Source organism: Apium graveolens, chromosome 2, assembly GCF_009905375.1.
Source record: "Apium graveolens cultivar Ventura chromosome 2, ASM990537v1, whole genome shotgun sequence".
Lineage (NCBI taxonomy): Eukaryota > Viridiplantae > Streptophyta > Magnoliopsida > Apiales > Apiaceae > Apium > Apium graveolens.
The window spans coordinates 159,021,506-159,043,089 of NC_133648.1; the positions used below are offsets into that span (position 1 = coordinate 159,021,506).

The following is a 21,584-nucleotide window of genomic DNA, read 5'->3' on the forward strand; positions in this document are numbered from 1 at the left end:
AATAGAAAGAGGACAAGGAAGGGAGGATGACATCATGAGGATGATATAAGCATGACATGGGAAGGAAGGAGGTGTGGTGGCTTTGTAACCACACAAAATCAAGGGCAACTAGGTAATTTACTAAATCAAACACAAAAACCAAGCAACCAAGCCAAGTAAATTCATTCTTCATCAAAAAAATCAAAAAGAACCAAGGCATTAGTTCTTCATTGCTCACGGCTTTTCACTATTCAAAAGGCAAGAAAAATTCAAAATCAAAGATCCAAGCTTCCTAAATTGGTAAGATAATTCCCTAATCATCTTCATGCTTAGTTAGGACTATATCATGAGTTTAAGCCATTAATTCCTTCTCAATCTTCTTCATTTAATCAAAGAAGAAGACTATGAATAGTGTTTTCAAGTTTTTAACTTGAAGTTTTTCTTGTTTATCTTGAAGATCCAAGCATTCTTAAGACTTCTCAAAGCTTCTTAAGGCTTCCTAGCTCCTCCCACCACTTCAAGGAAGGTATACCATCTCCAAACCCTAGATTCCTATATAATATAAGATGATTTTGATTAGTAGGGTGCTATGGTAGCTTGTTGTTGTGATTAGAGTTTGGGATTTGAAATGGTAGCGAAATGGAATGGTAAATGTTGTGGTTTTGATTAAAAGAACTTAAGTATGATTAAAGTTAAGTTTAGGCATAAGTATGAATGATTAAATTGAATTGGTTGGGGTTGTTATGATGTGATAAGGATGGATGTTGGTTGTATGTTGGATTTGAGGTTGGTTTGTGGTTGGTTTTGAATGGCTTAAAATGGGGAAATCGCGTAAACATAGCCGTCGTAACGTCCGATTTTCTTTGGACTGTTTTTGTGCATAGCATTAGGACCCGAGAACCCCCTTCTAGATTATGACCACTGCCATGTTTAGATAGCTCATGTTACGAGCTTCGTTTTGATATATAGTTCGTTCGATTCCGATGCACGGTTTAGGAGAAACGACCATTTCAAGTAACGGCATTTCGCGAACGAAACTTTTCCCCTCGCCTTACTTTGAAACATAGGTTAAAGACCAAAAAGGGTTAATTAATGTATGAAACATTTATGGTAAGTGTGTTAGGCAGTTGGTAAGACACCCGCGAAGGAATCGCCTTAAAACTCGTAAAGGTTAAATTATTAAAAATGGTGGAGCCGAGGGTACCCGAGTGACTTAAGCGAATCAGTGAGCGCAAAACAAGCATTAGAGTCTAAGTTAGTTAAAGTATAGATTTACAAGTGATTTTGGTTTAATTCCAACTTACTTGTTGTTTATAGGTTACCAGACTCGTCCCAAGCCTTTTATCACCCCAAGTCGCTCAGGCAAGTTTTCTACCCGTTATACTGTTGTTGTGATGTATATATGTACTTGCATTATCTTGCGATAGATGCATGTTGGTTAATTAGCAAATGTTGCAATATATTGAAGCATGCTGCTATGATATATATATATATATGCATGCCTGTTTCGTATTCTTGCTATATATATCTGTTGATTCAGTTGATAATACCTATGCTAGAGGATAGCGGTAACTTGCATATACCCTTAGTATAGGGACCCAAAAGGTGGAAATATTTTCTAAAACCGGGAGTCGAGGATCCCGAGTAGATTTTGTATATATGGATATGGATATATATATATATATATTTATATATATATATGGTTATAGTTTTCCAAACTATTAATCGAATAAGGTTTATTCGATAACTTTAACTTTATTTTATTATTGAATATTATTTCGAATATTATTCGAAGGCGTATGACTCCTTTTATTTATTTATTTGAATATTATTTGAATATTCATTCGAAGGCTTATGACTCAGTTTATATTATTTATTGAATATTATTTGAATATTCATTTGAGGATCTATGACTCCGATTATTTGCTGAGGTATATTCTTTATTTTATTAAAGAATAAGGTGTCAATAATCAAACTTATTTTTGATTATTCAAATAAAGATAATACTTTCATATAAGTATATCTTTGGTTATTTAATACTCGTTTCAAGTATAAGTTTTAATACTTCTACTTCAATTATTTTTATAAAGATTATTCTTTATGGGAATATTATTTAAATAATAATATTCAGTCATTTTCTAAATATTCTGGGGACTGATTTACTTCATTAAATCAGCTTTACTCCAAACACTCTATAAAGTGTTTTCGAGTCTTCAAAATGATTTTTAAAGTTAGAGCGGATCCCAAAATTCATTTTTATATTTAAGATCTTCTTTTTTTAAGGGGATTTAAATACTCGCTCAAAACCTGGGGAATCCGGCTCTGTGGTGTATTTTATATTCGCAACGAGGTTGCAGTTTTGGTAAATGAATTGATTACTTGCCCAATGTTCGGGAAGTAAGCCCATCTAATTGAGTCGGCATAAGCGACAGGCCGGGGTACGGTCTATTATTGTGTAAGTGGCTGGGTGGCAGTCCATCAACGTGTAAGAGGCCGGGTGGCGGTCCAGCACAAGGTCCTTATGAGGCCAGGGTGATGACCGGTGGGGGATTCATCCATCTACTAGTAGAAAATGTTACTTATTGGTATCTTTGCCTGATCAGCAAGATATCTGGTTTATGCCAAAATTCTTTTCCTTTCCAAAATTCATTGGATGTTTCAAACTCTGTTCATACTTTACATAACAGAGGTTCCAGGAAATGTTTAAGAGATATATATATATATATGGATATATACATATCGGGACTAAATAAAGTATCTCGTAACTTTATTTCATTCAATAATATTTCAAAGATTGAATCTATTCAAATCTTGTCTTGTAGTCTCATCTATGTGATGAACTTTTGAAACTGATTATAACTTGAACGGTGGTAGTTCAAGTAGTATTGGGAAAGATATAAGTATATTGGGGTATTTGGTAACCTCATCTTTTAAACTTATATCTAATTAATAATTATCTTATGAATGACAAAGATTTTCAGAAAAACGTTGAGACAAGGTTAGATATATGAGATCACCTTGCAACGATATGTTTTTTATATACAGTTATACACTGGGACTTTGTGTATATTATGCATGGAAGAGGACTTCCAATATTTTGAAAAGTATATATGTATATATATATACTGAATATTTTGCGACTTCATCGCATTAAGATATCAACTTGGTTCATTTCTTTTGACCAAGACTTTCATGAGTACTAAGAGAAGGCTCATATATTGTTAATCATTATACATATTATTTTGGTGGGCTTGCTGCTCACCCTTGCTTTCTTCTTTCATCACACAACATCAGATAGACAAGATGAACCGGACCAAGCTACCGATTCGCAAGAGGTTAGGAGACGTTCCACAGTTTTCTAGAAGCACTGATGCCGCCATAGCTGAGGTAGGAACTACCAATAGGCTAGGCTTTCAACTTTTGATGTATCAGATTATGTATATTTATGAATTGTAATAATGGCAAAGAAATGTAAATTTATTCAGAAACCTGTTTAAGGTGTATGGGCATATAATTGTGGAATAAAACGACTTGTGATTATTTTTGGATATTAATCTCTGAGACTATAACTTGTGGTGTGTGTGTTTATTGTGGGGTCACAGTACAGAGTAGTTGATTATTTATTAAGATTGGGTGTTGTTAAGGGAAATGGAACTCGTGACAACCCGGATCCCCGACCCCGGATCTGGGGGTGTTACAAAGTGGCGGCAGGAGGGGGATTCGGTGGTGGTGGGTGGTTGCGGGGGAGGATGAGGATGATAAAAAGGGAAGAAGGATGATTTTTTTGCAATTTAATTGTTTTTATGTAAAAAATAGAAAATTTGCAAGATTTTAAGTAAGGTAGTAGAGTTGCAAATAAATTTCAAAAAATTGGTATATTTGGCAAATTCTCTAATAATAATTGGATTATAATCAGAATTACTGATTTTATATATTTACACATTAGAAAAAAATGATTAATTGTAATTAGTTATTATAATTCAAATTCTTATTATAATATGATATTGAGAAAATATATATAAACACACACCGGTTTGTTTTGATCAAACACGTTAATAAATAAAATCCTAAAATGTTGTGTTGGAAAGGCCGAAACAGAGAGACGCCGAAACTCAAGCAGAGGAATGGAGTTGTTAGTTTGATCGGTTAAGAATTTACTTTCAGGTATTACTTCTAATTATGTACACATATATTAACATATTTACGTATGTGTATAATATATCCGAGAGAATTGATACAGTAGTTATAAAGTTTGAAATTTCCTGGTACAGTAATCCTCGTTTTACAATTTCATACTTAACATCATTATTGAAGTAGGTAAATAATATTTAATTAATGTATTCATTAAAAAGGTAAACATGCAAGAGATTTAATTAGCACTCCTATTTTGTTGTGTTACATGAGACTCTTTAGTTTAATCATTATAGTGAAATTAATGCTTTTAAGACTAATTTATTAATTTAATAATAATAACTTATAAAATTTTTATGTTCAAAATCATCGGTGAACTAGGAGGGGCTTCCTTTTCCAGGAGCATATCTATTGTACTAATTATTTATTCATAATAATGATGTATTAAGTGAGCCGTGAAATAAGAATGATAAATTATATTATTAGAATTTGATAAAAGAATGAGTGATAATTTTGGTTTGATAACATGAATGATTTAATAATGATGTTCCGATGTTAAAGCCCTCAACTAATGCCCCATTTGTTAATGGATGAATGGAATAGATGTAGGTGAATGACTCCTTTTTATTTCATTAAGATCATTTGCCAATTCTTTTTCCCTGTTGGATGACACCAAAATCCTCTGAACCAATGACTCTAAATTTTTCATCTGAATTGTTCACATACTCTTGCCACTTTCATCTATTAAAAACTACTTTATATATTGAAATTTGTTGCAATACTAGTACAATTTTTTGATTTTTGATCATACACATATACCTCATTAAATTATGAATAACTGTGCCATGAAAGAGTGTTTTGATTTAGTACGAAATTAATTTATACATATTTTTAATAAAATAAATGTGTGGAAATTACATAAAACTAAAAATTTACCTCAACTAAATTAAAATCATAAAATTAGTTAATGAATTATTTAGCCTATATATATTCCGGTGCCGATTCCAAATACCACAAGGTGTTGAGCGAATCCTTAATTAATGTGTCCGGTGTTAATTATAATCAATAGAAAAGATTACTGCTAAATCTTGGATGTGGTAACGAGTGTGAGTTTTTTGTCAGGACATTAAGATTTAAGGAGTAAGATGGTTCTTACGACATTGATAAGTCCCATGTAAAGAAATTTATGGGTCAATGTATTGTCCCACTTACTTTTACATACTTTTATGTATCATTGTATATCACTTTGTACATAAAACACATATATATGTGCACACACAAATCAGATATCTTTTAAGAAAATAGCCTCTTCATTCTTTGGAACGAGGATAAAGCTGTTTTTAGTATAACTTCCCCGGACACTGCCCCAGGCGGTATATATTGGATACCGTTGATTGAATTATTGGATATTTAAATACTTAATATAATCAAAATTAAAGTTTTTTTAAAAAAACATAAATATTATCATTCAGATATCATGATTTTTTTTATTTATCAAATGACATGGTTAATTATTATTCAGAATATAATTCATTCAGGTATTTTACTCGTTTAGAAATATGAGTTCAGATTTAACAAATGAGTCCTAAGATGTCTAGTTTTGGTACAATTTATTTTATGATTCGATCATGTATTAAAGAAAAAAAAGTTATATATATATATATATATACAAGATAATTTAATGATAACAATGTATACTGGCTTTATAACTACGACATAAGTTTCGATTAACAGAAAATAAATATATTAGTTTATATTAATAATAAATATAAATTTATGTACTTAGGTCGCAGGAATTAAGTTTGTTATTTGCACATTTCATTAGCATCACGTTAGCGACTGTCAGGTACGGTTTCTGTCCCCTTTTTATTCAACGCTACTCCTCTTGTCCATTATATTTATTTGATTCGTTCTGTTTTACTTTCTGTTCATTCCGTTAATATTTGCTCTGACCGTTTTAACTTTCGAAAATTGTTTTAAAAATTGATTTTGAAAACTTTATATATCTATTTATGCGGTTTTCAAAAATTGTTTATGACACCCTCCTTCTTTGGAAATTTGTATCATTCGTCACAGGTGATTTTTAAATTTTGCAAGAATATTTATATTTAAACCCTTAGAGATATAGGGTATATCGAGTTAACCAGCTATATGCGTACTATAGTCGTGTCATTGCGGCACCAGTGACACAACACTTCCATGACAGTGTGATTGGTCACGGCATATCCTTTTGTTAGCTCTTGGAAGGAGCTTTTGACCATTTGATATTGTTCAGGATACGTAGGTGCACCCAGAGTTTGATTTGTGATTTGATTTATGGTGACGTATATTCCGTACACGCTATCCATTCTGTTGCACGCATTAGGTAACCTATGATGTGTGTATTTGTATATGTTTTGATCTCGGTAGGAAATATCATAACCCCTCGTTGCTTCAGCCATGCTTATTTTTAAAATTATTATTTTATTATAAATCATAGATTATTCATTTCTGATTTTTGTTTTATAAATTGTATTCCAAATCCGTACTGGGCGTTTGGCTCATGCCGTATTCTTTTTCTGGCAGGTGCTTAGGGGGATCCAGGACTATGCGATGGAGAGTTACCCCATTTATCGATTAGGATTTCGGACTTTATCATTATCTAGACTTAATTATTTAAGTAGAGATTTCTACATTTATATTATTGGTTTAGACAGTTTGGAGATTTAATATTATTTTGTAGATTTTAGACTGTTTAATTATTGTTAAAAATATATTAGTGCTCTGTTTGCAGGTTTATGGATTTGAAGTAATATCTCCTTCTATTTAAAGAATGAGGTGTTATGGAGATGAGATCAGAGCTCGGGTTCTTTCTTGCAGAAAACCTACTTAGTTTGACCTGTGAGTTTGGGTAGAAGATAGGATGAGTGTTCTATTTAATTTCATTTTATTCTGATCTTTATCATTTCATTCCGCTTCATCATTCTAAAATCTATTTGTATCTGCTTCATCATATTTGTTCTCCTTATCTTCATTCGTTCGATATCTTATATTGTAGATGCTTCCTACACGTGATCCTTTTCAAATTGACCCCGCTGAGCTTACTGTGATGATAGGGCAAGCAGTGACTCAGGATGTACAGCAGGCTTTGGCAAACCAAGGAAATCAGAATGGCGAGGGAAATCAGAATGGACAAGGAAATCAGAATGGAGAGCAAAATCATAATGGACAAGGATATCAGAATGGCAATGGGAATCAGAATCAGAACGGTCAGGGCCATCAGTTGGAGCCATTTGTATGGTTGGAAAGGTTTGTGAAGCAGAAACAAGACTCTTTTAGTTCAACACCGACTCCTATTGATGCTGAAAATTTGATTGTTCATCTCGAGAAGATTTTTGATTCATTGGGTTGTGATGAGATTTAGAAGGTCAAGTTAGCTATGTATAAGTTGGAGGGGGATGCTCAGAGGTGGTGGAGAGGAGTGAAAGCTAGTAGAGGGGAGATGTATGCAGAGGCTTTGGAATGACAGGGATTCAAGGAGGTGTTCTATGAGCAGTACTTATCTAATGCTGATAGGGAGGCTTATTTGAGGGAGTTTCATTATATTGTGCAGCATGATGATGAGAACATTACTGATTATATGGCGAGGTTTATAAGGTTGGCTGGATTTGCTGGAACAGTTGCACGGACTGCTGTACAACATGATGATAAATTTAGATGGGGGTTGAAGTCTGATCTGAGGGGTTCCATCATTTCTTTTAAATTTGATAATGTGGTAGAGGTGGATGATACAACAAAGGACTTTGAAATGGAGCGCATAAATTTCAGGACTTCCAAGTTTAACAGTGGTAGTAAGAGAGCTAGGGATGATCAGGGTTTTGTACAGGGTAGACAGTGGTATGGAGGTCAGAGTGGTCAGCAAGGACAATGGCGCAGACATAATCATAATAGGGGTTGTCTGTCATTCCCCAGCCGGAATCAATATGTTGGTCAGAATCTGAATCAGCAATTTCAGCGATAGAAGCAGCCTAGGCAGTGGCAGAATCGTCAGCAGCGGAAGATCCGTTACTCAGTGTATGGGGGAACCCCAATATGATTCCAGTGCCTCCTTGTGCTACATGTGATGGACATCATCCATGCAGAGCTTGTTACAGAAAGACTGGAGCTTGTTTCTTATGTGGTAGAATGTCCCACAGGGAAAAGGATTGTATAGTGTCACGCAACACTGGTGGAGGAGGAGCTGGCAGTGGCAGTCAACAGAATCCTACAACCAGAGTGTTTGCATTGACTTCAAATCAAGCAGCTGTTAGGGCAAAAATACATGCTAAAATTCACGCAAGTATACGCGTTCGCAAGTAATATAAGATATAAATCAGATTCGATCCCACATAGACTCCTTTAGGTTAAGTTCAATTTATGCACCTATGCAACAATGTATGATTATCGCTCAATGCTAAGACAAATAACAAATTGGGTTTTGATTAAACTAAAAGATTATAATAAATAACATTAACTAAGAGAATTGAGGTTGAATTACTTATATGAGACAAACATGGGATTCTAACTTTATTAAATACTTCATTCAAAGCCATTGTTCTTAACCTTAGCATGCAATGGTGATGACAACTAATCAGATAACACGAAACTAGTAAACGCCAACTTTAGTTGTACGAATACCCTATTACCAGACATCCACAAAAGAGATAGAAGCTGAGTAGACACCAATTATGTTGAAACCCTATATGTCTATAGAATTTGACAACATAACGGTTTAATGCACAAATTATCTATCGTGATTACATAGGGCAAGTAAGATGGTTAAAATTACCTACGAATCATGCATAACAAATACATGAACCTATGATAGCATGACAAGTTCTAAACCTCTATATTCACTTTCTCTTTAATAGAGACTAACACACTATCTTATATGTTAGCTACGCACATAAGATGAATAAGCACAACTAATAATAGGATATCAATCAATCACCATACACCAAGATATTGAACAAATTAACTATAGAAATCCATAAGTAAATCCGTTAGAACCCCACAATAACGATTAGTTCATAACCGAACTCATCGTCACCATGGGTTCTATGAAAATATGATAATAAATAATATAAGAGTATTAGGGTTCAAAAACAATTCGAAAATAAGCATCCAAGTATCAACTATACTAAAGAAAAAAAAAGTCTTCTTCTCTGTAGCCGTCTTGTGCTTTCTAGATCTTCTTATTGCTCTCTCAGGTCTCCTTGTTGTTAAAACGTCTTTTTATTGATATATATAGGCTATAGGATGACCAGGACTCTCAAAATCTTCAATTTTGACTAAAATCAGGATTCTTGTACAGAAACAGGGCGCGGGCGCGCTATTTTCGGCCGTGGCCGCGCTGGAATAGTGATTTCAGCGGCGCGGGCGTGCTGGTTCTGGCGCAGCCGTGCTGACCTTCTGGAAATGTTCTGACAATTCTTTTTTTGGCCGTATCTTGAGTTCTGCTCTTCAGACTTAGGCGATTCAACTGCCCACACGAAACTAACGAGATTCTATAGAACTTGAGAATGGCCTAGGATTCTAATTCTGATCTATTTTCAACATATTTCTTTAAAAAGCTTCTTTCTTTATTTAACTGATGCCTAAAATGCAATAACACAAAAACATATTAAAAATACCAATAACTTGAGTCTAGAACACCAACTTAAGCTTGTAATGAAGTGTTCCAAGTAGATATAAAATCCACTTATCACACTCTCAAACTTGAATCGATGCTTATCCTCAAACATAAACAGACTCAAAAACTACAAAACAAACTAATGCATAAATGCAACTACGTGAATGTAACTAAATGATAATGCAATCGATCCCCTCAGAATTACCTTAACCAAATGAATAAGCCAATGTCCCTAAGAATGCAATGACTCAAAACAGAGCTCAAATAAATCCAACAAATTAACTCACAAACCAGAAACGTGTGTGTGTAGATGCTTAACAGAAATACTCTCGATACTAGATCAATAACCATACTTATCTTATCATCAAAATAATCACAAATTTATAATTAGAATAGACGTTAAACACATAATGACTCACAACACCTCCTTTCTACTAGAGTTATGCAAGAATTCATGCTATAATTGAACACATAACAAATATTCTTACTTGACTGTGCAATGAATGAGGTCCCAAAAGACTTATACAATAATACTCATGTAGCGAGCGTTAAGTTAGTGGATCCCAGACTATAAAAGCATCAGGTCACTAGGCATAAAGTCCCCTAGAACTTAATAACTCGAGTATTAAAGAGCTCACTCTTGATCAATTATGCATAAACACATACGTTTTTTCCGTTTTTCTTTTTCTTTTTCTTTTTTTTTCAACAATTTCTGAATGAGTGTGTTTCGCTTCATCTCATTCAACCCTAGACTACTCATAAAAAATGAGCCGGCTAGTAGCCATTTGACGCCTAGCCTTACAACTAGCAATGATACCAAAAATTTTGCCATTAAGAGAATACCAAAAATTCTAGATATAAACAAGTGATTCAATCTCAACAAATAAAAAAATATGATCATGACTATAAGACTTTGTGAAAATATTTGTTTCTGGCATGCAAATCAATTTATTAGGACTTTAACATCCCTCTATTCATCATCACTACACTCACATCAACATCAACCAATCAATCAGAAATAGCTCAACCTAAGGGATCATCTATATGCATGTAAATGCAACTACATGAACTCACATAATAACACGAACAAAAATGCAAAAAAATATGTCCTAAATGAACAATCATGCAAAAATATGAATGAACTACAACTAAACATGCAATATGAATCTATATGAACTATATGGACACAACACACACTACTAATCCTTACATTATCACCCCCAAACTTAAAATTTTCAATGTCTGCATTGAAGGTAATAATAAGAATTTTAGGCATACCTAGTTGTCAGGAAGATCACCCTCCTCGGGTGGAGGATCAGGTGGCCAATCAACCTCGAAACCAGTTTCTCAGGAAATAGTACCGAGAGCTTGTGTTAAATCTACAGCAAAATGGCAGTGAATGTCATGCATGGCCTCCATACGCCTAGTCAATCACCTGTATTGTGCATCACCAACACCAGTCCTATCAACTGCCTGTTGCGCATGAGAAGTAGAGGATCCATTCGGCTACCCTCTACATCATCAAAAATATATCCCAACCCTTTATCATGGGGTGCATCTAAGAATGCATAACTAAAATAATCTGGCAGTAGGTTGAGCTCAAATGTGGGAGTTTCTTCAATAGACGGCTCAAAACGCTCCTGAAAAATTTTCAGCTCTGCTAACCCAAGAGAATCGAATGGCATATCCAACTTCCTCTTCCACCGAAGTGCATTCAAAACCTGCAGTTGCTCTGCCCCTTCTTCATCTTCACTATCAGATTCCCCTGTCAAGGCTCTCTCTGAAGTATCTGACCGTAGTACTTGCTCAAGTTCCGAATTCACTACAGAATCGACCATCTCTCCTTTAAGGCATTCCTCTTTAGCCGTGGGTAACTTTATTGTCTTGAACACATTAAAAGTCACCTTCTGATCATGAACCTTCATCGTAAGATCTCCTTTTTACACCTCGATCATAGTTCGGCCTGTAGCCAAGAATGGACTTCCCAAGATGATGGGAATCTTCTTATCTTCCTCGAAATTAAGAATTACAAAGTCAGCAGGGAAGATGAGTTTGTCCACCTTGACCAAGATATCCTCCACTATTCCTCGCAGATAAGCGATGGAACGATCAGATAGTTGCAATGACATGTATGTCAGTTTCGGATCAGGTAGACCAAGCTTCTTGAAGATAGACAAGGGCATCAGATTGATGCTGGCTCCCAAATCACACAAGCATTTATCGAACGACAAGTTTCCAACAGTGTAAGGTGATAAGTGGATTTTATATCCACTTGGAATGCTTCATTATAAGCTTAAATTAGTGTTTTGGACTCAAGTTGTTGGTATTTTGATGTGTTTTTGTGTTATTGCATTTCGTGTATCAGTTAAAGGAAGAAAGGAGCTTTTAAAGGAAATATGATAAAAAGTGATCAGATTTGGAAGCCAGAGCCATTGTCAAGTTGTAGGGAATCTCATTAGATTCGTGCGGGCTGTTGAATCGCCTAATTCTGATGAGTAGAACTCAAGTTATGGCCAAAACAAGATTCATCCGAATTTTTTCCAGATAGGCTCCAGGCGCCCGCCTGGGATGTGGGGCAGCCGCTTGGGAGCTGAGGCGGCCGCCTGAGGCGCGGCTGGTCGCTGTTTTTGCTGAAAAAGCCTTTTTTGAGTGGAATTTGACGATTTTAAGGGTCCAGGTCCACTAGGGGCGTATATATACTTAAAAAAAGGGGTTTCATCATCCGGGAAGATTGGGATACCAAGGAGAAGACCTAGAAGCACAAAACAACTCTGAAAAAGAAGATCTTATTTTTAACTTGTGATTCTTTGAATTAGTTGTAACTTTGGATGCTCGTTTTCGTTCTTGTTGAACATAGATCTCGTTTATTCGTACTTTAATTATTATTCAGTTTATTAAGACCTTGTTTATACCATGCTTTCATTGGAACCCATGGTGATGATGAGTTCAATTATGGGCTAATCGTTGTCATGGGATTCTAGCGGATTTACTTATGGATTTCTTTAGTTAATTTGTTCAATATCTTGGTGTGTGGTGATTGATTGATATCCTAGTATTGGTTGTGCTTATTTGTCTTATGTGCGTAACTAACATATATGATATCATGTTAATCTCTATTGAAGCAACAGTGAATATTGAGATTTAGAACTTGCCATGATAGCATAGGTTCATGTATTTGTGTTTCAGGTACTCATTACAATGGGAGATCCATCAGCACGAACGAAAGCCTTGATGGATTTTTCTCAACCCAAGATCAATGACATTCAATCTAGCATTGTTCGCCCAGCTATCACAGCTAATACCTTTGAGATCAAGCCTGACATAATTCAACGGGTGTAGAATGCAATCCAGTTTGGGGGTTCTTCAACGGAAGATCCCAATATGCACATTAGGGATTTCATTGAGATCTGCGACACCTTCAAGTTCAACGGTATTTCTGAAGATGCTGTGAAGCTAAGACTATTCCCATTGTCTCTGAGGGACAAGGCTAAGAGCCAGTTACATTCTCTACCAGCTGGTTCGATTACTACTTGGGAAGATCTTGCTCAGAAGTTTCTTACTAAATTCTTCCCTATGGCAAAAACAGCTGTACTCAGGAATGCTATTACTCAATTTACGCAGCAAACGGGAGAATTGTTATGTGAAGCTTGAGAGCATTACAAGGAGATGCTTAGGAAGTGTCCTCATCATGGAATGCCTGATTGGATGATCATCACTTGTTTTTACAATGGGTTGGGAGCATAGTCCAGACCCATGCTCGATGCAGCATCAGGCGGAGCATTATGGGCAAAGAGCTATGAGGAAGCTTATGATCTAATTGAACTGATGGATGCTAATGAATATCAGTATCCAACTCAGGGATGTCCACAGGGCAAGGTAGGAGGAGTTCTTGAGGTGGATACAGCTATGGCTATCACTGCTCAACTAAAGGAATTGTCTATGAAGATTGATTCTCTGGCTAACTTGGGTATTAATCAGATAACCAGTGTTTATGAGCTATGTGCAGGTCCACATGTGACAGAGCAATGCGCTATATCTAGTGACTCATCTCAGTTTGTGAGGAACTTTCAGAAATCGTAGCAACCAGTTCCAGACACTTATTATCCTGACAACTGGAATCATCCTAACTTCAGCTGGAACAACAATCAGAATGCGATGCAACAGCCGTTCCAGCAGTTTGGAAATAAGCTATTCAACCCTCCTGGTTTTCAGCAACAAATTACATCAAAACAAAAAACTCATGGTGCATGTCTATCTTCGAATGAAAAATCTGAATTGGAGGAGTTGCGGCTTATGTGCAAAAACCAGGCTCTTATATGCCAAAACCAGGTTGTTTCTATCAAGACTCTGGAGAACCAAATAGGGCAAATTGCTAATGCCTTATTGAATCGACCACCGGGAATGCTTCTTAGTGATACAGAAACAAATCCAGGCAAGAGAGAAGTTGAAGAACAGGTGAACGCCATCACCTTAAGGTGTGGAAAGGTTGCAAACCCCCAAATTCAGCAAGACGAAGAGCCTGAAAAATCTCAAGTTTTAGAAAATGCAGTTGTGGCTGAAGAAGAAGTGCAGAAGGAAGCATAGATGGAACCAAGAAAGACTACTGTGGAACACACTCCTCGTGAGGGTAATACAGGGGAGAAATAGATCTATCCTCCACCTCCTTTTCCTAAGAGGCTGTAAAAGAAAAAGCTGGATAAGAAGTTTGAGAAGTTTTTGGAGGTGTTCAAGAAACTTCATATCAACATACCTTTCGCTGAATCGCTTGAACAAATCCCTAGCTATGCGAGATTTATGAAAGGTATTCTCTCTCGAAAAGTGAAGCTCGATGACTTAGAGACCGTTGATCTAATAGAGGAATGCAGTGCTGTGCTGCAACAGAAGTTGCCTACGAAGCTTAAAGATCCTGGAAGCTTTACTATTCCCTGCACCATCGGAAACTTGTCGTTCAACAAGTGTTTGTATGATTTAGGAGCTAGCATCAATCTGATGCCCTTATCTATCTTCAAGAAGCTTGGTCTGCCTGATCCGAAACCAATATACATGTCATTGCAACTAGCTGACCGTTCCATCGCTTATCCTCGAGGTATAGTGGAGGATGTCTTGGTCAAGGAGGATAAACTCTTCTTCCCTGCTGACTTTGTAATTCTTGATTTTGAGGAAGATAAGAAGATTCCCATCATCTTGGGAAGACCATTCTTGGCTACAGGCCGAACTATGATTGATGTGCAAAAAAGAGGGCTTTCGATGAAGGTTCACGATCAAAAGGTCACTTTTAATGTGTTCAAGGAAATAAAGTTACCCACAACTAGGAAGCGTTCCTCGTGGTCGATTCAATAAGGCATTAGCAATTTTCCCTATTTGGTTCTCCAGAGTCTTGATAGAAATAGCCTGACTTTTACATATAAGAGCCTGGTTTTTGCACATAAGCCTCAACTCCTCCAATTCATATTTTTCACTCGGATATTGACCTGCACCTCCATGAGTTTGTTGTTAAAGTTGGAGTTGTTGTATTGGTGCAAATTGTTGCTGAAAACCCGGAGGATTGGATTGCTTGTTTCCAAACTGCTGGAACGGCTATTGCATCACATTCTGATTGTTGCTCCAGCTGAAGTTAGGATGATTCCAGTTGTCAGGATGATAAGTGTCTGGAACTGGTTGTTCTGATCTCTGAAAGTTGCTCACAAACTGAGCCGATTCACTAGATATAGTGCATTGCTCCGTCATATGCGAACCTGCACACAACTCACAAATACTGGTTATCTAATTAATACCATAGTTATCCCGATAATCGATCTTCATAGACAACGCCTTTAGTTGAGCAGTGATAGTCGTAGTTGTATCCACTTCAAGAACTCCTGCTACCTTGCCCTGTGGCAATCTCTGGGTTGGATACTAATATTCATTAACAGCCATCAGTTCAATTAGATCATAAGCTTCCTCATAGCTCTTTGCCCATAATGCTCCATCTGATGCTGCATCGAGCAAGAGTCTTGACTGTGCTCCAAAACCATTATAGAACAATTGATGATCATCCAATCAGGTATTCCATGATGAGGACACTTCCTAAGCATCTCCTTGTAGCGCTCTCAAGCCTCACATAGAGATTCTCCCGATTATTGTGCAAATTGAGTAAGAGCATTTCTAATTGCAGCTATCTTCTCCATAAGGAAAAATTTAGTAAGAAACTTCTGAGCAAGATCCTCCCAAGTGGTGATAGAACCTGCTGGTAGAGAATGTAACTAGCACTTAGCTTTATCCCTCAGAGAGAATGGGAAAAGCCTCGGCGTTATAGCATCTTCAGAAATACCATTGAACCTGAAGGTGTCGCAGATCTCTATGAAATCCCTAATGTGTGTATTGGATCTTCCGTTGGAACACCCCCAAACTGAACTGAGTTCGGCACCATCCGAATTATGCCAGGCTTGATCTCAAAGGTATTAGTTGCGATCGCTGGCCTGATAATGCTAGATTGAATGTCATTGATCTTGGGTTGAAAAAAATCCATCAACGCTTTTGTTGGTGCTGCTGGATATCCCATTGTAATGAGTACCTGAAACACAAACAAATAAACTGTGAAAGTAAAAGAATCCGAGTCAGTGAAATTTAATGACCACTGATGACAAGCACATAAACTAAAAATTAACACCGAGTCCCAGGCAGCGGCACCAAAATCTTGTTAGGTTAAAAACACGCGCTAAGATTCATGCAAGTATACACGTTCGCAAGTAGTATAAGATATAAATCAGATTCGTTCCCACAGAGACTGGTTTAGGTTAAGTTCAATTTATGCACCTATGCAACAATGTATGGTTATCGCTCAATGCTAAGACAAATAACAAATTGGGTTTTAATTAAACTAGAGATTATACTAAATAACATTAACTAAGAGAATTGTGGTTGAATTACTTATATGAGACAAACATGGGGTTCTAACTTCATTAAATACTTCATTCAAAGCCATTGTTCTTAACCTTAACATGCAATGGTGATGACAACTAATAAGGTAACACAAAACTAGTAAACGTCAACTTTTGTTGTACGAATACCCTGCTACCAGACATCCACAAAAGAGATAGAAGCTGAATAGACACCAATTATGTTGAAACCTTATATGTCTATAGAATTTGACAACATAACAGTTTAATGTGCAAGTTACTTATCGTGATTACATAGGGCAAGTAAGATGGTTAAAATTACCTACCAATCATGCATAACAAATACATGAACCTATGCTAGCATGACAAGTTCTAAACCTCTATATTTACTTTCGCTTCAATAGAGAGTAACACACTATCTTATATGTTAGCTATGCACATAAGACGAATAAGCACGAACAATACTAGGATATCAATAAGTCACCAAACACCAAGATATTGAACAAATTAACAATAGAAATCCATAAGTAAATCCGTTAGATACCCACGATAACGATTAGTTCATAACCGAACTCATCGTCACCATGGTTTCCAATGAAAACATGATAAATTAACAATATAAGAGTATTAGGGTTTAAAGACACTTCGAAAATAAGCATCCAAGTATCAACTATACTAAAGAAAACAAAAGTCTTCTTCTGCATAGCCGTCTTGTGCTTTATAGATCTTCTTATTGCTCTCCCTGGTCTCCTAGTTGTTAAAAATGTCTTTTATTGATATATATAGGCCCCAGGATGACCAGGACTCTCAAAATCTTCAATTTCAACTAAAATCAGGATTCTGGTGCAGAAAAAGGGCGCGTGCGGCTATTTTCGGGCACGACCGAGCTGGAATAATGATTTCAGCGGCGCGGGGGCGCTGGTTCTGGCGTGGCCGCGCTGACCTTCTGGAAATTTTCTGACATACATTTTTTGGCTGTATCTTGAGTTCTGTCTCGTCAGAATTAGGAGATTCAACTACCCACGCGAAGCTAACGAGATTCTCTACAACTTGAGAATGGCCTAGGCTTCCGATTCTGATCTCTTTTCAGAATATTTCTTTAAAAAGCTTCTTTCTTCATTTAACTAATGCCTGAAATGCAATAACACAAAATCATATAAAAAATACCAACAACTTGAGTCTAGAACACCAACTTAAGCTTTTAATGAAGCATTCCAAGTAGATATAAAATCCACTTATTAGCAGCAACTAATTCAGGTACCGTTTCAGGAATACTTCTTGTTGGTAGACGTGATGCTTATGTGTTATTGGATACTGGTTCAACCCATTCTGTTGTGTCTTTATCATTTGTTCGTCATTTTGGCATTCCACCTTCATTATTATATCATCATATGTCTATTTTTATCCCGATGGGGAATTCTATTGTTATTTCTGATATGTATCGAGAGTGTCTGATGGATGTTAGAGATAGAAGTTGTAAGGTTAACTTGCTTCTGATGGAGATGCATGACTTTGACATTATTTTGGGCATGGATTGGTTGAGTGAACATCGTGCCACAATTGATTGTCAAGGAAAAAGGGTGATCTTTGGGGATGTAGATAAACCAAAATTTGTATACCAAAGGTCTCAGCCAAGAGGGGAGGTTAAATTAATTTCTGCTCTAAAGGCTAGCAAACTTTTATCTAAGGGTTGTGATGGCTACCTTGCTTTCGTGAAGGATACATCGAAGGATGAACCTCACATCGAGGATTATCTAGTTGTAAGGGAGTATGAAGATGTGTTCCCCGATGAGCTACCGGGTTTGCCACCACATAGGGAGGTGGAGTTTATTATTAACTTAAATCGGGTGGTGAGCCTATTTATAAGGAGCCTTACCGGATGGTACCACTTGAGTTGCAAGAATTGAAGGAGTAGTTACAAGAGTTGTTGGATAGAGGATTTATCAGGCTAAGTGTGTTACCGTGGGGCGCTCCTGTATGGTTTTATGATATTGTGCGTTGACTACAGGGAGTTGAATAAGGTGACTATAATAAGCATGTATCCTTTGCCACGCATTGATGACTTGTTTGATCAATTACAATGGGCGAAGTACTTCTCAAAAATAGATTTGAGATCTGGTTACCATCAGTTACGAGTAAGAGAAGAGGATATTCCTAATACTGCATTTTGCACTCGTTATGGTCTTTATGAGTTTCTCGTGATGTCCTTTGGGTAGACGGATGCACCAGCAGTATTTATTGATTTGATGAATCAGGTCTTTCATGATTATCTGGATAAATTTATGGCGTTCTTCATCGATGATATCTTGATATACTCTAGGAGCAGAGAGGAGCATGACGAGCATTTATATACTGTACTTGAAATTTTGAGGGAGAATAAGTTGTTTGCAGAATTTTCAAAGTGTGAATTCTGGTTGGAGGAGGTGGCATTTTTGAGGCATATTGTATCTGGTAGAGGCATTGATTTAGATTCTGCGAAAGTCGAGACTATTACTAATTGGCCGAGACCAAGCAATATTGTGGCGCCCACCAAACCCGGGTCAGAAGTTTGGGGTCCACAACACACACACATATATACACACCATATTTAAACCTGTTTATGAAAGTAATATATATGCAATGACCCTACTTACCATATTCCACGTATTGCAACAGTTCAAAGTATGCCCACAAGTCACAACCTTATTTATATTACATACGTACCAAATTCCAATTTATCTTACAACTGAAGTAAACTTTATTACAAACTACCAACACAAACTAAGCCAAACATCATCTGCGAGCTTATTCCATTTCAACCTGAGAAACTAGCTTGCGCACTCGACTGGGGATCCTCGCCACCACCAATTTCCTTTTTAACTGGAAAAGAACATAAACAGATTCGCAAGAGTGAGCTGACAAGCTCAGCAAGTCATAATGACAATCACTGAGATTATTATTGATCAATTGAAATGATATAAGGAATCAAGTTTCCTGATAATCAATGATTAGAATCGGATATTCACTTTTATTTTTAAAACTAAGGTTAGGCTGCTGATCAGTCACACACTAACCCCGAGCAAGGCTCCTAGATTTGCTCTATATACTGGATCCAAGGCACACATTGGCCTATTATGACCACGAATCTGGTCCGACCAAGAATCTGGTCCATATTTTAAAACAATCCAATTCTATAATAATAACATGATAAACAATGTAATTCAATAAACTGAATCATAAACAACATTTATCTTGAACCATAAAGTAATTCACAACACCTTGAAGATATAACAAGGTAAACAGGAAGATGGACTTCCAATTCAGGGAAAGAATCAGAATGTAGAAAACCAGGGGTTCAAAGGTTATAAGGGATAGTCTTCTGTTATACAAGGCATAAAGGTTCGTATATTAAGCAATCTCATATCAAGTATCAGTATGTGGTAGATATGTATTTGTGGAGTAGTATCGGATATGTGCGGTTCGTATCCAAGAATTCAACAAACAATGGTTTACAAGAAATCAGGCTTGCGACTCAATATCAATAAAACCATGGTTTAGGTTTAAGTACTTCAAAGTACTTGCAATATAGATCAATAACTATAAGGAATACTTGCAATTATATTACAAGGAAGAGCATAAACACTTGCAATTATACTAGAAGAAAGTTCAGGGACACTTGCCTTATCAATCCGCTTTTACTCTACTAGCACTGTCAATTGGTTCCCACTCACTGACCACTTGGTTTCCCTTTCTACGTCTAGCTTCCTCTGTTAGAAATAATATATACTTATCAATTCTAGTTCTCATCTTATTCTATTCGATACAAGCTTCTATCTACCCTTCATTTTACCCAAATCCGACGTACGGATTAAAAGTTACAGCAAAAACAGTCAAACAATGCACGTACAGTCATATTATACAGCAATCGGACCACATGTAATACATAGCATGTAAGATATTCAATTAAAATAATTTTTCAAAGAAGATTCGGGGTTAAAAGGATTTTCCAAGTATTTATACGAATTTTTGAACATTTTTTGGAATTAAAGCGGGACTCCGAATCATTTTATAATTAAATAACAGAGTTCGAACACCTGAATATGACTTTAAAATGATTTAATACTAATATCGAGCTTTGAAAATAATTTTAAATAATATTTGAAAGCTCGAAACTATTTTTCAGAATTTTTAAATCCTAAATAAATAATTAAATCTAATTAAATAATTAATTAAATTTAATTAATAACTAATTAAATTAATTAATCAATTAATATTTAAATTAATTAGCTAATTAAATAATTAATTATTAATTAAATTAATTAATTAATTAATTAATTAATATTTATTTTAGAATTAAAAATAATTTTTAGAATTAAAAATTTTGATTTTTGGAATTTAAAATAAATAAAAACAAATTCTGGAAATAATTATAAAAAGATAATAAAGTTTTTGTAAGTAATTAAAACAGGAATCTAATTTTTAAATTTTCTGAAAACACCAGGGACTGAAATGCAACTTCTTACAAACTAAGGGGACCAAACGGCAAAATCGCCGTCTTCCCCGGCCACGGCAGCGGCGACCGCGGTGGCGGCACCGCCGGCCGACTCGTACCTGCCCAGAACACCACGAAATTGTGCAAAAATCAAGAATAAGTCACCAGGAAGACAGTTATGCATCTGTTTTCACTCGAATCAACACCAATCGCCGGGAAAAGCTGTCGGAAACCGACGAACTCAAGTTTTCCGGCGAGGCTCCATTAGAACAATCCGTGAATCATTTGTTAACTTCAAATATACCAATCGATTTGTTTTTAAACGATCTACAACATGGTTTAATCAATTTTGACTAATAACTCTTGAATCAAAAACGCCCAAATTCAATTAAGAATATTCAAAGCTATAAACCCTAATTTTAAAATCCGAGAATCAAACATCAATTTCAACATGTTATTGAACTCCAAAATAGTC

General features: G+C 36.0%; 2 non-coding genes across 2 annotated transcripts; one reads left to right on the forward strand and one right to left on the reverse strand.

Moving 5' to 3' along the window:
* Window positions 1-13,348: 13,348 nt before the first annotated feature.
* On the reverse strand, window positions 13,349-13,455 carry LOC141710388 (small nucleolar RNA R71). The gene has a single exon (XR_012570912.1). It is a non-coding gene; the product is annotated as a small nucleolar RNA R71 (small nucleolar RNA).
* A 2,350-nt stretch (window positions 13,456-15,805) lies between these two features.
* On the forward strand, window positions 15,806-15,912 carry LOC141710279 (small nucleolar RNA R71). The gene has a single exon (XR_012570807.1). It is a non-coding gene; the product is annotated as a small nucleolar RNA R71 (small nucleolar RNA).
* The last annotated feature ends 5,672 nt before the right edge of the window (window positions 15,913-21,584 follow it).